This window comes from Zalophus californianus, chromosome 2 (assembly GCF_009762305.2).
Source record: "Zalophus californianus isolate mZalCal1 chromosome 2, mZalCal1.pri.v2, whole genome shotgun sequence".
Taxonomy (NCBI): Eukaryota; Metazoa; Chordata; class Mammalia; order Carnivora; family Otariidae; genus Zalophus; species Zalophus californianus.
In genome coordinates this window covers 59,309,990-59,326,103 of record NC_045596.1, presented here as the reverse complement: position 1 = coordinate 59,326,103, position 16,114 = coordinate 59,309,990, and the positions used below count along the sequence as shown (strand labels likewise).

Genomic DNA, 16,114 nt, shown 5'->3' with positions numbered 1-16,114 from the left:
AATGTAAAATATCTCATTAATAATTTTATATTGATTACATGTTAAATGGTAATTTGGACATATTGAGTTAAATAAATTCCATTATCCAAAATAGTTTCACCTGTTTCTTTTTACTTTTTATAGTGTGGCTACTAGTGCATTTAAAATTACATAGGTGGCTCTCGCTGTGTGTTGACTAGACAGCACTACTCTAAAAGCTTGCGTCAAAGAGATCAATGATTATTCTCCTGAAGTCACCTAATTTCATGTTTGTTCCCTTTCATGAAGTGTTTATCAACATTTGTGACTTTACAATTAATTTCAGTCAGCTTCTCATGAAGGCCGGGTAAACAGTGCTGCTGGAAAGAGTCTAATACGTTTGCTTGCCTAAACACGTGGGATGTTGCAGGCTGTATTTCTTCTAAACCACAAAGATGAACAATCCACAGACACTTCATCTGGATTTTGTGGGTCATCAACATGAAGCTCTTCATGTGAGTGTAAGAGTAACTCTGCAAAAGAAAATCCCACAGAAATTTTCCAAATGCCTTTTAGGATGCCATCGATTGTAAGTTTATGTGAAATATCATAAGGTACCATTTGAATTATAGGAGAAATGACTGCTGATAGGTATGGAAATTATAAACTCTGAGGACAGAATATACAATGGTTGAGTTCATTGTATGCTGAAGAAGAGCACAGATAGCCATTCCTGGAAACACAAAAATGATTCAACCTTAATTGAACTATATTCTCTCAGAACAGAAGCTTGGTGAGAATGGCTGAGTGTGCATCCTAGGGTAAGGGAGATGGGAAGAGCTTTGTAACAGTCAGCGCTCCTGCAAAATAAGTCTACACCTCAGTGATTGTAGCAAGCTACTTGGCATCTCTGAGCCACAGTTTTTACATGTGTAAAATGAAGACAATTTTATTAGCCTTGCAGGGATATTGTTGCATAGAGAAACTAACAAAACAAACACTGGCTATTATTATTAAGAGTAGAATTTAGTAAATCATTTTTGTGAAGGGATCCCTTAAGTCCTAATTCCTATGGCAAACATTTCCATGTGAAGTGAACTCCTGATTTCTACCCTATGACTTACCTTTTAGGGGCACATTCAACTTAGAGCAATTCACTCATCATCAAAATGCAGAACATTAAGCCTGGTATTGAAGGCAACCCAACAATGAATCTGATTCAGCTCTTACAAGGAGTCGATGGTTCTAGGGAAGAGAAGACATCCACATCTGTAGAAATAATGCAAAATGGATTGCGCAAACTATCTCAAGATAGTTTTGGACACAGTGACTTGGAAGGGCTGCTGGGATCCAGATGGAGAAGTCAGAAAAATGCAGGGCTATCTCCAAGGAGTGAGGTATGTGCTGGAGGTAGAGACTGGGTAACTATCCATATGGATGGGGTCCTTGAAGCAATGGGACTAGACAGGCTTGCCACGGGGGATGGTCTGAAAGGGAAGGGAAGTGAGGGAAAGAGAAGAAAAGAAAGGATGAGTAGAGCACCTCTGTTTAGAAGAGGAAGGAGGGAGAGCATGAGAGACAAGGAGAAAGAAATAGTTTCAGGTAGAAGAAAAAAGATGCCCACGCTGACTCTATTTTTCTGGTCCCCTACCTGCCAGGGGCTTCAACTCAGGTATTCCTAAATGGACTCAGCCCTATTTCTCAATCTCTATCTCTCTATCTCTATCTATCTGTCTGTCTCTCTCCTATTTCCCAAAGCTGTGTGTCCTGTTTGCTTCATGCCACAGCTGCAATCCCTCTCTCACTGCTTGTCCTCACTCTGCAGACCTCAAGCACAGCCAGGACCCTGATCTCATGCTTTCCCAGACACAGCTGCAGGGCACGGAAGACTGTAACCCCACTACACGGAGTCTTAACAACTATTTTACCAAATGAAACAGAGTAAAACAAACTAAGCAGATAATAAACATTTTATTTATACCAGAGTCAAATAAAAATGAGCTTAACCGTTTTTCCCTATCTAGAAGGATGCCTGATGACTGTCCAACTCCAGACATCAAAAAACTCAAATCTGGGGGGAGAATACCTTTATTTTAAGCCAATGTCCTTGCTCAAGTCAAAGAGATTTTTAGGGAGGCCTTCTGGTGAACTCTGTATGAATTTTGTCAGTTAGAATATTAATATAGAGCTATTTTTAAAGACAGATTATAGGGCGCCTGGGTGGCTCAGACGGTTAAGCGTCTGCCTTCGGCTCAGGTCACGATCCCAGGGTCCTGGAATTGAGTCCTGCATCGGGCTCCCTGCTCCTTGGGAGCCTGCTTCTCCCTCTGCTTCTCTCTCTCTCTCCCTCTGTCTCTCATGAATAAATAAATAAAATCTTTAAAAAAAAATAAAGACAGCTTTATAGCACATCCTAAGAAAAGTTTGACTTTCAGAGATAGGATTACAGAGGTGTGATGCACTCACGATTGCCTGGAAATCATAAAACTATGTAAGAATATAGATTCTTATGTAATTACCAGAGTCTACTGTTCTCTTTTAGTTTTCTAATGTAATTACCCATTGGGTTACAAAGTTTTTAAATTGCTGAAATGGCATCCTCTGGCTGTCCTTATGTTTCTTTTTTAAAGGGTTTGATTCTGATGTATTTCTTCTGCTTTTTAGGAACAATTTCTGTACTTAGGTGCAATCACTCATTCTCCTTATAACTTCCCACAACTATCACAGTTTCTGTTTGTTGCACGGAACATGGATTTGGCAGTGGTAATCACAATTTACAGAAAAATGACCCATTTTTCTTATTTTCAAACCCAATACACAGAGGTTTTTCAAGGAAAAATCTATCATTGTACAAATCTTCTCTACATTGGTATTAACCATTTTCTGATTGCATTCAATTGTTCTTGCCATAAAAGAATAAAAGAATTGGATTAGTGAGATGCATGGAAGTTACTGTTGAGTTCTGAAGTCTGAACGAACGTGGTTACAGGTTCGATCTGGAATGTTAAGCCACTTTGAGGCTGGCTGAGAGGGTCTTAAGTACAACAATAAAGATGCTCCCCATTGCATAGAAACACTATTTTTCTAACTTAGTGTACTTCAAAACACGTTTTCATTGTTAAATTACGGAAAGCAGATTTGTGGTGGATTTTGTGGTTCTAGGAAAACTAAGGATAATGAAACAAGAACTAAGAGATTTAAAGTTGGAACCAAATAAAGATTACACCTTGAGGGAATTATCAAATTATCTAAATGGTTTTAAAATACCCCGTGTGTCATTCACTCATTCTACTCAACAAAACTAAAAAATTATGTTGAGTGCCCATTTTATTCATTTGTATTAATCAGAGTTCGGACTTCTCCAGGGAAACAGAACAGAATTTTATAGATATATATTTATATAATTTTATATATTAAATTTATATATTTATATTATATAAATTATATATAATAAATCTATACATATATTAAATAATATTTTTACATATTATATAAAAGGAGAACTTATTTTGAGGAATCGTCTCATACAATTATGTAGGCTGAGAAGTCCTAAGATCTGCTGTCTGCGAGCTGGAGACCCAGGAAAGCTGGAGGTGTAATTCAGCCCACTTCAGTCCAACGTTCAAAGGCCTGAGAAGCAGGGGAACCCATGGTGTAAGCTCCAGTCTAACGACAGAAGATGAGATGAGATGTTTCAGCTCAAACAGGGAAGCAGGAAAAAAAAGGCAAACTCCTCCTTCTTCCACCTTTTTGTCCTAATTAACCTCCCCGAATTTCTGCTTCTCATCTACAAAGTAGAGATAATGCAGATAATAAATAAGGGTACGAATGGTCTCTATTTCACTTGAGTGTTGTGAGAATTTAATGAGATGATGTAACTCAAAGCCAGTCATTGTTAGGCAGCCGTTAAATACCCATCTTTCAGAGACGTTAAATATCTTATAGGTTCAAATCTAAGGTAGTTACGAAAATAAGTCAATATGAAGTGTAATGCTTGGAATTACATAGCCAAATGAGACATGAAATGTTAAATAGTAAAAGTAGATAATCCATCTAAAATTCTAAAACATTTGAAAGAAAAAAAGAAATTAAAAAAATCCCCAGGTCCTATCTTTGACAATTTATTTATTTTTATAAGCTCAGCATTTAGTTCAAAGCTGGGAAATCCAACTCCCTCAATAAATGTTTGCGGAATGAATGGACAAATAATGAATAAATGATTGACTGAACGAGTGGATGGAGGGTTGGATACGGCCTCATAGGGTGAGCAGTACAAATGGAAACTCAGTGACTGCCGGGTGCAGGTGTGACTCCAAACTAAATCTAGCAAAGAAAGGGCAACATGAGCATGCTTTCTTTTTTCTTTTTTTTTTTTTTTTAAAGATTTTTGTTTATTTATTTGACAGAGAGAGAGAGAGCCAGAACATAAGTAGGCGGAGTGGCAGGCAGAGGGAGAGGGAGAAGCAGGCTCCCCGCTGAGCAGAGAGCCCGACATGGGGCTCCATCCCAAGACCCTGAGATTATGACCTGAGCCGAAGGCAGACGCCTAACAGACAGAGCAACCCAGGCCCCTGTGAACATGCTTTCTTGGAAGATAGCCAGAAAGTCAAGTAAAAAAGAGAAGCTCCATCAGGACCAGCAAGAAAAAAAGATGAAGACTCCCCAATCCAATCTTTCCTGGCTATAAAGATATGGTTTAGAAAAAATCCTTGTTTAATTTCAGGTTAGTGGATGTAGTTGTAACCCAAATGATCTTTCAGAAGCAGCAGCTCTACATCTCGGCCTCTGATGCATATCTTCAGATGCAATTTTAAAGTCCACTCTCAGAAATAAACATTTCCAAGATATGGAATATTTGCTTATCCTTCAATTCATATATGCCACTCAATCATATCCAGTTTTCCAGGAATTTCCACTATGCGCTTCTGCTACCTAAGCTATGAGATTTTAATACTGCATTTTTTTCTGCAAAAAATATCATGTAACTAATTTTGGAAAGAAAACAAATCAGATGCCAATGCTTGGTTATTTCAGGAATCAAATCAAAATGTATTACAGGGACTTAATTAATACAAATACTGATTGAAAAACGTGACAAGTAGAGTGTGCAAAAGATATGTAGTCAGCAGAACTTTATTTTTTTAATTTTTTTAAAGATTTTATTTATTTATTTGACACAGGGAGAGACCACAAGCAGGGGGAGTGGCAGGCAGAGGGAGGGGGGGGGACCAGGCTCCCTGCTGAGCATAGCCCAACGCAGGACTCGATCCTAGGACCCTGGGATCATGACCCGAGCCAAAGGCAGAGGCCTCACGGACTGAGCCACCCAGGTGCCCCCTAGCAGAACTTTAATACTCAATAAAAGGCACACATGTAAGTTGAAAATGCTGTTAACAGGCTTTCCTTCCCATGGACCTCTATTTAAAAAGCACTGTGTATTAAAGATCCTTTAAGAATATATAAACTGAGGGATCTAGCAATTAGACAGTAAGGGCAGAATTTCGTTTATTACAATCTGCAGAGGGCTGGGGACAAAGTCAGACTAAGGTTTCGAAGAGCTATCTTTTCACAGCTCAGCATTTTTCCACTCTTTGTCGAGAAAGACATGGAAGATCATTTAAGAAGTGGACTTAATGTAATGCAATAAGAATAAACTATAGAGAAGTTTGGCTGCACATATAACGCTGAACACCAGCTGGCTTGGGGCTCTCTTCACCTAATCCTTTGGTGGTTTAGGCACAATAGTTGACATTTATCAACATGCACGTTAACAATGAATGTTTTTTGTTTACATTAGGGAGAAATGTAAAGACCAAGGAAAGCAGGTAAAGAACAATGTGTTCACAAAGCACAAAGGAAAAGAAGAATAAAGACGGTCAGTAGCTCATTTCTCAAAATAGTTATGACAATACACACAATTTATCAATACACCTATGGGCTTTTATCTTTATAAATTGTGTGGTGTTCATCACCTTGCTACTTCTGTCCTACATGAGAAGTGTGAACATTGAAGGATCTCTTATGGGCAAGATAACACTCCTACTAAACAATAAAAAAACAATCTGCCCCACATCAATTTCTCCTACATTCAATATTTCTTAGAACTCATGGACATTTTCTCCACTTGTTTTGTATATATATCATATATATGTGTATGTTACATATATCATATATACATTATCTAGTTGATATATATATAGATATATGCCATCTATCTATATACATGGTCTAGTTAATGTTCAACTAGATTATATATTTTTCCTGGGAAAACAGTGTGTCTTTTGTTTTTTTGTGCAGAATGAATTTTCTTCTCCCTTCTTTTAATAGTTTGTATCTCATTTCTTTTATAATAGATAAACATGAAATCTTCCGTGGATGAAAAAATAAATGAACAGATGAATAAGGGCACAAACATGTTTTTAGACTGCTTTACTATAAACTGCTTTAAGGTAGGAAACTTGTCTCAACTTTGCCAATTACACCATGAGTAGAGTGTAAAACAAACAAACCCTCCCCCAAACAAAGGAACAATCTCAGCAAATACACTGGCATTACCCCTTCCCAAGCCCCAAACTACTGATCCCACACTGGATGACCGAGTCCTCCTTAGTCTCAAGCCACTTAAGACCTTTCCCGATTAACTATAGAAGGCACCTACAGCTGAGACATCCCTGGCACATAGTAGGTCCTCAGTGAATGTTTGCCAAATTGTGGGTGTCATCTACCGTTTTCCATTAAAACAGAGCCTGAAATGCGGAAACAAAATGAGACAAATTCACAAATGTAATATTGTGGTTTTAATAGCAAAAATAAAAATGTTTTATAAAAGGTATGCTTATTGCTTCAAGCAGAAACACCATAAGGGTCTTTATTTCATGCGTTATTTCTTTGTTTCCAAAGGTACCAAGAGAGATGTGCGGGTCCTTTAACTTTTATCCAGGTTGAGAATCAATGGACAACTGCAGGGACATATTTACCGGGCTTGTTTGCCACACCTCCTCACACGGCCACTGGAGAGCCACAGGCCTGGAGCAGCAAGGAGAAGCAGCTATTGTACTTCCCAGGGGGTTAAATGGAAAGCAGGCCATCTAAGAGAAAGTAAGTACCCACAACTAACTTTCTCATAGGAGTAGAGCAGTGTTCTTTGGGCCCTGCATTGGAAATACCTTCCTGTTTCCAATGTTTGTGTGGCTAACCCACATGGTAAACTCAGTCAAACAGAGTGGGCTGTACCAAAGATTTCACTGAGAGGGCTGCTATGTCCCCACCCTATGTCCTTAAATCTTAAAATAGTGTGCATCTCTAACAATCAGAGTTTATTATTAAAATTATTTGATTTGCAAATGAGTAAACATATTGGCCCAAAGGTTAATCAGCTTGCATAAATGCAGGGAGCATTTAAAACTAAAAACCATGAAAACTGGGGGCTCTGTCTTTAGAAAAGGAAGGTGGAATATTTTTCCAGTGGCCACCAATCATTATTTTTGACTTCATAGCTCATAATCATTGGCATTAACTAGCCTTCTTCTTACTGCAACTTACACTGAACTCTTAAGTATCTGAATCTCTGTTTCGCCTAGTAGACCTATAACAAGAGAGGATCTCATGCAGTTTTCCATCCCCAGCATTCAGCATTATGCTCGAAGCCCCTGGGAGAGCACTGAAATTGAATCTATGAGTATAATTGCATTTTCCAAGCTTTAGTTCTCCGTGGAGTAGAAGCTCAGTGTCCACATGTGAGGTATAGTTACACATAAGCAGAGCAGTCCCTGGTACAACAGGTTATAATTGCAGGCAGGTATGGGCGGAGAAATGAGAATGTTTTGTTTTGATTTGCTTTTCAGATACCCTCGCAAGGTAAAGAAATTAGCTGGATTCATTTGAATGTTTCTTTCAGTTGCTTTTTAGAGAGTCAGAGAGTTCATAGGCCCAGGTAATTCCACACACGAGAGGTTGGAGCTTTCCACGTGCTTGGCAGAAATATAAGCTTCTTCCGTTGGCGCTGACTTAGAATCTTGCACATACAAGCTAGAAAGGAATTTAGTCTCCATTCTCTAAATGCTTAGTGACTCCAGAAAAAAGATAACATTTTTAAATAGCAACGAGATGTGTTTATCAGTATAAGACACCTTATGCCATTGAGGAAATCCCTGCTCAGCCTCTGGTTCTTTTCAGGCATTCCCTACATTTTTGTTGTTGAGTTTTGGTAGGTCCTTAGCTTTTTCTGGTTGCCTGACACCTGAGGCTGGGGCAGAGTCTGCTATTCATCTCAATCTAGATTCTTATCCCCTGTACTTTGTCTTTTATTTCTGCTGAGCCACAGTTGACTTCAAAGGGGACTTTGGATGAAAAACAGATACAGCCTGATGAGAACGGAGGGGATAATTGGATGCTTTGTGCTGTAAAAAGAAGTTCCTCAAACTTTCCTAAAACTAGGAATCTCCGTGTTTTTACATAAAATCTGACTTTGAACCATTCTATCAATAAACATACTTTTCTGTGATCTCCAAGGACATAAATTTTTCCAAATCAGCGAGAACATTCCTTTTATTTTAAATGATTCATTTGCTCTTCTCTCTTACTTTTAATTCCCACTGACCAAATCATGTTAAAAAATAGGGACAATCCTTATATGCCTATGAACTAGTCAATGAATTTTAATAGACATTGAGTCCAATTATTATTAACGTGGGGAAGATGTGGGAACCAAAGGCACAATGTTCTCCTTTTTGTGTTCTGGAAGGTATAAAATGGAGAGTTATTTTGATTACATGCTCTCATGCCACCAGTTTCGTACAGATGCTATTGTTGTAAAAGTGTAGATTTGTTATCCAACTAGCTCTTCTAGTATTTAACAGATAATCTAAGCCACAAAGAGTATATATTTGTTTTTGTCTATTGCTATATCCTGTGGATTGTCTACATTAATTTGGGATAATTACAAGATCCCCACTTCAGTTGGACATGCTTGTTTCACAGATGGGATTATGGCTTATTTGCCTGTGCACACATCTCAGATAGCTCCAGTCCAATCTCTAACAGCATATGTAATTAGGTGTTGTATCCAGGAAAACACATCACTTTATATGACTGGATGTCTAAAAGTTTCACCTTCTCCCTTTCTAGTGTATGACTTCTGCAACAGCTGATTTCTGGGTACGTTGTTCTGAATCACAGTTTGGTGATTTCTGATTTATTTATTAAGGCTGTATGTTATCCAGAATGAGATTGTCACGTTACTATGAGAAAGGGGATTATACTGTTTGGCAAATGATCACATTACCCTTGCAAATAATACCTTGATCTCAGGAGAGCACGGTCTCCTTTCTTGGGCGATGCCCGACCTCCAAAAGCATTTGAATGCGGCACTGCCTCATGGGATTAGGTCCGTGAACATAGTTTATACTGGCTGAGGCTGAGGCTCGGAAATATGGTTCTTTTTTTACACCCCACTCTTCAAATGCCACTTTACGGGAAAAGAAGTGGAAAGTTACTCATGTGGGAGGTACAATGAGTGACAATTTTAACCTGGCCAACCTGCCTTAGCAAAGAGTGCCTGGGAGAATGTTCTGTTCTTTGCGGAGAGAGGTGATGCCATGTTGCTTCTATCTGAGGTAGCTCTGAGTGTTATGGCCTCTACCCGCAGATACATGATACACACGTCCTCGCAAAATCATCCCAAACCGCCTGTGACTTGTTTGTGCCTCTAGACAGAGCACATGGACTCTAGATAAGAATGGGGGGAAAGGTGTCTCACCTGAAAACATCGACTGGAGAAAAGCTAAATGTGCGGTAGCTGAAATATGCCCTCTCAGTACTGAAGATTGATGTCCCCAGTAAAAAGGACATAAGAGATTCTTATCTCCATTTCCCTTGGCCCTTTCTTCACGATTCTTTTAAGGACCTGCAGTTCCTAAAGAATTTTTTCTTTGGGTGAATCGAGCCTCATGATATATGTTATGACAAACTGGTAGAAATGTTTTTTTACAATTATTACCGTTTATTTATTTTATTTAAATTTGACTTAGTTAACATACAGTGCAATAGTGGTTTCTGGAGTAGAATTCAGTGATTCATTACTTACATACAACACCCAGTGCTCATCGCAACAAGTGTCCTCCTTAATACCCATCACCCATCTAGCCCACCCCCCCACCTCCCTCCATCAACCCTCAGTTTGTTCTCTATAGTTAAGAGTCTCTTATGGTTTATTTCCCTCTCTCCCTTTTTTGCACCCCTTCCCATATGTCCATCTGTTTTCTTTCTTAAATTCCACATAGGAGTGAGATCATATGGTATTTGTCTTTCTCTGACTGACTTATTTCACTTAGCATAATGTACTCTAGCAAATGGCAAGGTTTCATTCTTTTTGTTGGCTGAGTAATATTCCATTGTATATATACACCACATCTTCTTTATCCATTCATCTGTCGATGTACATCTGGGCTCTCTCCATAGTTTGGCTATTGTTGCTAACACTGCTATAAACACCGGAGTACATGTACCCCTTTGAATCTGTATCCTTTGGGTAAATAGCTAGTAGTGAAATTGCTGGGTTGTAGGGTAGTTCTCTGTTTAACTTTTAACTTCCTCAGAACCACCATTCTGTTCTCCAGAGTGGCTGCACCAGTTTGCATTGCCATCAACAGTGCAAGAGGGCTCCCCTTTCTCCTGTTGTTTCCTGAGTTGTTAATTTTAGCCATTCTGACAGGTGTGAGGTGGTATCTCATCATGGTTTTGATTTGTATTTCCCTTATGATGAGTGATGTTGAGCATTTTTTCATGTGTCTGTTATCCATCTGGATGTCTTCTTTGGAAAAATGTCTGTTCATGTCTTCTGCCCATTTCTTAACTGGATTATTTGTTTTTTGGGTGTTGAGTTTGATAAGCTCTTGATAGATTCTGATACTAACCATTTAGCTGATATATCTTTTGCAAATATCCTCTCCTAATCCATAGGCTGCCTTTTAGTTTTATCGAGTGTTTCCTTCACTGTGCAGATGCGTTTTATCTTGATGAAGTCCCAATAGTTCATTTTTTCCCTTGTTTCTCTTGCCTCTGGCAACGTGTCTAGTAAGAATTTGCTACGGCAAGGTCAAAGAGATTGCTGCCTCTGTTCTCTAGGATTTTGATGGTTTCCTGTCTCACATTCAGGTCTTCCATCCATTTCGAATTTATTTTTGTGTGTGGTGTAAGAAAGTGGTCCAGTTTCACTCTTTTGTAAGTTTCTGTCCCGTTTTCCCAGCACCATCTGTTGATGAGACTCTTTTTTCCATTGGATATCCTTTCCTGCTTTGTCGAAGATTAGCTGACCATATAGTTGAGGGTCCAGTTCTGGATTCTCGATTCTGTTCCCCTGATCTGTGTGTCTATTTTTATGCCAGTACCATACTGTCTTGATGACTACAGCTTTGTAATGGAGCTTGAAATCCAGAGTTGTGATGCCTCCAGTTTTATTTTTCTTTTTAAACATTCCTTTGGCTATTCGGGGTCTTTTGTGGTTCCATACAAATTTGAGGATTCTTTGTTCTAGCTCTGTGAAGAATGTTGGTGGTATTTTGATAGGGATTGCATTAAATGTGTAGATTGCTTTGGGTAGTATAGACATTTTAACAATGTTTGTTCTTCCGATCCATGAGCGTGGAATGCTTTTCCATTTCTTTGTGTCCTCTTCAATTTCTTTCATAAGTGTTCTATAGTTTTCAGAGTACAGATCTTTTACCTCTTTCATTAGGTTTATTCCTAGGTATTGTATTGTTTTGGTGCAATTACAAATGGAATTGATTCCTTGATTTTCTGCTGCTTCATTATTGGTGTATAGAAATGCAACAGATTTCTGCACATTTAATTTTATATCCTGCAACTTTGCTGAATTCATGAACTAGTTCTATCAATTTTTTTGTGGAGTCTTTCAGGTTTCCTACAGAATATCATGTCATCTGCAACTAGTGAAAGTTTGACTTCTTCCTTGCCAATTTGGATGCCTTTTATTTCTTTTTGTTGTCTGATTGCTGAGGCTAAGACTTCCAGTACTATATTAAACAATAATGGTGAGAGTGGACATTCCTGTCTTGTTCCTGACAAACTGGTAACATCTTAAAGGATTGATAATCTCTGGTGTTAACAAGAGGCACAAATTTACATTGTTATCGGAATTCAAAATGGTACAACCTTGACAGTTCAGAACAATTTGACATTGTTTATCAAAATATAAAGTGTGAACACTTTATTTTTTTAAGATGTATTTATTTATTTTAGAGAGAGAGAAAGCACACATGCACCTGCGGGGGTGGGGGGGAGGGGCAGAAGGGGAGAATCTTCAAGCAGACTCCCCACTGAGCACAGAGCCTGAGGACGTGGGGCTCCAACCCACGACTCATGAGATCATGACCTGAGCCAAAACCAAGAGTTGGAGCCACCCAGGCGCCCCTAAAGTATGAAGACTTTAGGTATGGCTCTAGGAATGTCCAAGGCAGGGGAGTCCTGGAGCCAGTTAGAAACTTTCCATGTTTGCATTTTGACTGACTCCTAGTTTTTTAGAAAACTGAGAAGCTACTGTGAGTGTGTACAGATACATATTATAGAAGCTAACATTTAGTGAGGGCTTTTTGTGTGCAGGGTATTGTTTTCAGCATGCATTTTAATCTGCTTAATCTTTACGACAACATTAGATGCTATTATTATCAACCTCAATTTGCGGATTATGAAATTTGGAGAATAAATACCTTGCTTAACATCACACAGATAACAGGTAGCAGGCCAGGGTTTGAACTCAAGCAATCTGTCTCCCAAGGAACCACCAAATGTAACCAGTTACCACCACCTGACCAAGTAGCCTACTTCAGCATGTTTGTAACAGGGGGAATAATGAAGCGATCTAAATAGCACCACTTCCAAGTTATTTCTTGGAATTTCAAGCATTAAAATGAGCTATGTACAGCTGAATGAGCCAATCAAAAAGACACCCATTCCATGTTTTGTTAATTGAAAAAACAAGTTTTAAACTGTACATATTACATTCTCATGTGTACACTATCAAGCACATTAAAAACAGAAACAAAACCCTAAATCTGTGTTTAAATATGAATAGGAATTAACCTGGAATGATAACATGCCAAATTATTAGTAATGGTTAATTCTGAGGAGTGTAATTGGAAGTGGGAAGGAAAAGAATATTGCTTTTACTTTATAGGTATCTGGGTATTATTTTATTTTTATGTCCGTGATCATTTATTACTTTGCTTTGAAATTTAAAAAGAAAACAAGAAAATATATCCAGAGAGAGTCAATACCTAACATTGTCCAAACGCTGAAATCCCTAATGCCACATTTGAATAAGTACAGAGCGAGACTTCTCTATCTCATAACCCTTTTGGAGTTGGCACTGAAGAATCTCCATCTGTGTGGATGGTAGCTCAAAGTCTTCCGTAACACTCTCAACCTCACAATGCCAAATAAAGATGCAGCTGGCTCCCCTTCTCCCCAACCTTATGCCCCAAATCAGTTCCTCTGAATAATTTTAGAGTGGGATAAGAACAGAGATTACTCATGATAGCAGTGACCAGAACCAAGTAGAGATGAAGTTTCTGAAGACGAGCTCATGCGGCTGGTGGCTAGGTTGCAGCTGTGACCTTTGACCTCGGTCAAGCAGCTCCTGATTCAGAACGACTGGACTCAGCAAGTACGGTCCTAGTACTTCAGTATATGTGCTGCCGAAGCGAGCACCGGTCCTAGTACTTCAGAGGCCACTGAGTACCTAGGAGTAATTTGGGTTTGTTCTTTCTCAGAAACTCAGTCTTTCAGCTAAGTGGCTAGCCCAGTTTTGTGCAGGAGAGGACAGTAGAAATATCTTTCAACAGCGGTGTGCTAGAGCGGGGTGGGACTCGCTTGCCAGAGCCAGTTGTGTGCCTCTCTCCCCACCTCTGAGTTCAGGGACCTCCTGTGACTGAAATGGGCCATGATGGGAACCTATTTACACCAGACAAACCAGCAAATGCTACAAATCGAGGCTCCCCTAGACAGTTAAACCTTTACTTGCACACCACTGGCCTCAAGGCATTTTAAATCATGAATACAGAAACTTGAAAAGTTTTTCCAAGTCTTTCGAATCACACTCTGTACCTTGAGAAACCCAGAAGACTTGACTCCTACTCTCTGCTCTTACAAAGGAGCAGTCACATGGGAACAGATGAAACACTTTAGATACTGCTTACCCAGGAAGGCAGCGGTCATTCTCCAGAAGGCTCGCAAGTAGCACCAGAAGAATCCATCAGCCTGATTCTTACTCGACAAATTCCCCCACCATGCTCTACAAAGCCTCTGTCCCTAAAAATGAAAGCAGGAAGAAAAATATTTATCACCGTGACCTGGGGGGTAAATGGACTTGGGGGAAAGGAACTGCCAGGGCAAATCCCCAGCAAACCTGCCTCTGAATACCTGAGCCCTGTCCCCCTTGGGATCCATGTATTCCCAGGACAAAGGTCCCACTCAGGGTATTTCCTCCCAATCTTTTGTTTTCCTCTTCATTCCACATTAGTTATGGAGGCTTAAGGGGCCTTTCTTGTGAGAAGGTCTGTTTTTTTCTAGAACAGATCACGAGGCAGCAACAGCGACAAAAGTCGGTAGTCTGTCCTTATGGTGAGTATTTAATAAGAAGGAAAGCACTTTGAACCTGCAGTGACAGATACTACACAAGCAGCCTTCTCCTTCTCACCAAACCTGTCTGGGAGCCCAGCCGAGGGGGTTGCTGGCTTCAACACACCTCTCCACCTGGCATCCGGCTCTCACTGCCAACACCGTTCCACACCTCTCGGGCTTTACCCAGTTGGTCTGAGAAGCCATAATGCCTACACCTAGATCCCCTAGCCCAGGGAAGCAAAGTTTTTGAGTAGAAAGAACCTCAAGTCATCTTGCCAGCTGCTGCATTTTGTAGGTGAATAAACTAACACAGAAATGTTAGGTGACTCGCCCAAGATCACACGATGAGCTAGCAGAGCCATGACCAGGATCCAGAAACGTTTCATTTCAAAGTCTGTGCTCCTGGCCAGTAGGATGTGATCAGTTGAAATCTTTGTCATCCCTCAAAGTCCAACTGGAAAGGCTGCACCCTTCATTCCTTGGACCCCAAATGGGTACCATCTCTGCCTACTCTGACTCACCATTATATTCTGCATATCTTTATTATGCTCTGTATTGTATTTAAATCACCTGCCTTCTTAGTCTCTTTTTTTCTTCCTTCTGGAATGTGCATTTCCTGAGCTGGAAGTGGGTCTTCCTTTTCTGTCTCCTCAGCAGCCTCTGGCTTAGTGCCCTTGGTGCTTAATAAATAGGTACTGAATGGAACCGAACTGACCTGAGATTGGAGTTGATTTTTCTGAGATAGTTCTCAATTGCACGTGCAGAAGAAGCAGCTACAAAGTTTATTAAAATGTAGATCCCTGAAATTCTGAGTCAAGAGCTCTTGAGAGAATTCTAGGAACCTGCATTTTCAACCAACAAACCAACCAATGATTCTGAAGCATGGATGGATCTGTGCTTTCTTTCCCAGTCTCTTTTGTGACAAAATCTATTTGTGAGACAGTTGGCCAAGATGACAGGGGTCACTGAGTTCACAGAGCATGCCAAGGGGATGGGACCACACAGGGTTGGACACTAGAGTCTTAGTTTCATTAACAAAGTTCTCAGATTGGCTGTGAGGTAAGGAATCCAAGGCTTCTGTCAGGTGCCATCCTCACCAAACTCCCCCACTCCTGGAGCTGAGATCATTTTTTAGGAGTAGAGAAGGAGGGACAAATAAAGGCTTTCTGCCCATTGAAATCAATGTGAAAGTCATACCTTCTAAGAGTAGTTAGGCATTTTAGGAAGAATACAGAGCTTCAACAGAGACTCATTACAACACTGACATTCTGGAAGATGATATGCTCAATTAGTTAATGTTTGTAAAGTGCTTTGATCTCCTGAATCAATGAGATAATCCCAGGCCTTGTTTACTGAGTGCCTCTCTTCCCAAGGGCTCAAAGCGATTTGTAGGCAGCAAGCCCAGTGCTTTGCTTGCCAGTTCAGAGGGACACTCAGATTAAGGGGGGTTGGGGGGGTTGGTGGCCTTGGAACCACGTTGCAGGAAGGCACTGTGCAGGTCGCGGGGGTGGTGGTGGTC

General features: G+C 39.9%; 1 long non-coding RNA gene across 1 annotated transcript in view; it reads left to right on the top strand.

Annotated features, from left to right (window-relative positions):
* The first annotated feature begins 6,975 nt into the window (after positions 1-6,975).
* Positions 6,976-16,114, top strand: part of LOC113924117 — a 28,442-nt gene continuing 19,303 nt past the window's right edge. Inside the window, exon 1 of the long non-coding RNA XR_003520541.1 lies at positions 6,976-7,056. This is a non-coding gene — a long non-coding RNA (uncharacterized LOC113924117). The remainder of the gene's footprint in view (positions 7,057-16,114) is intronic.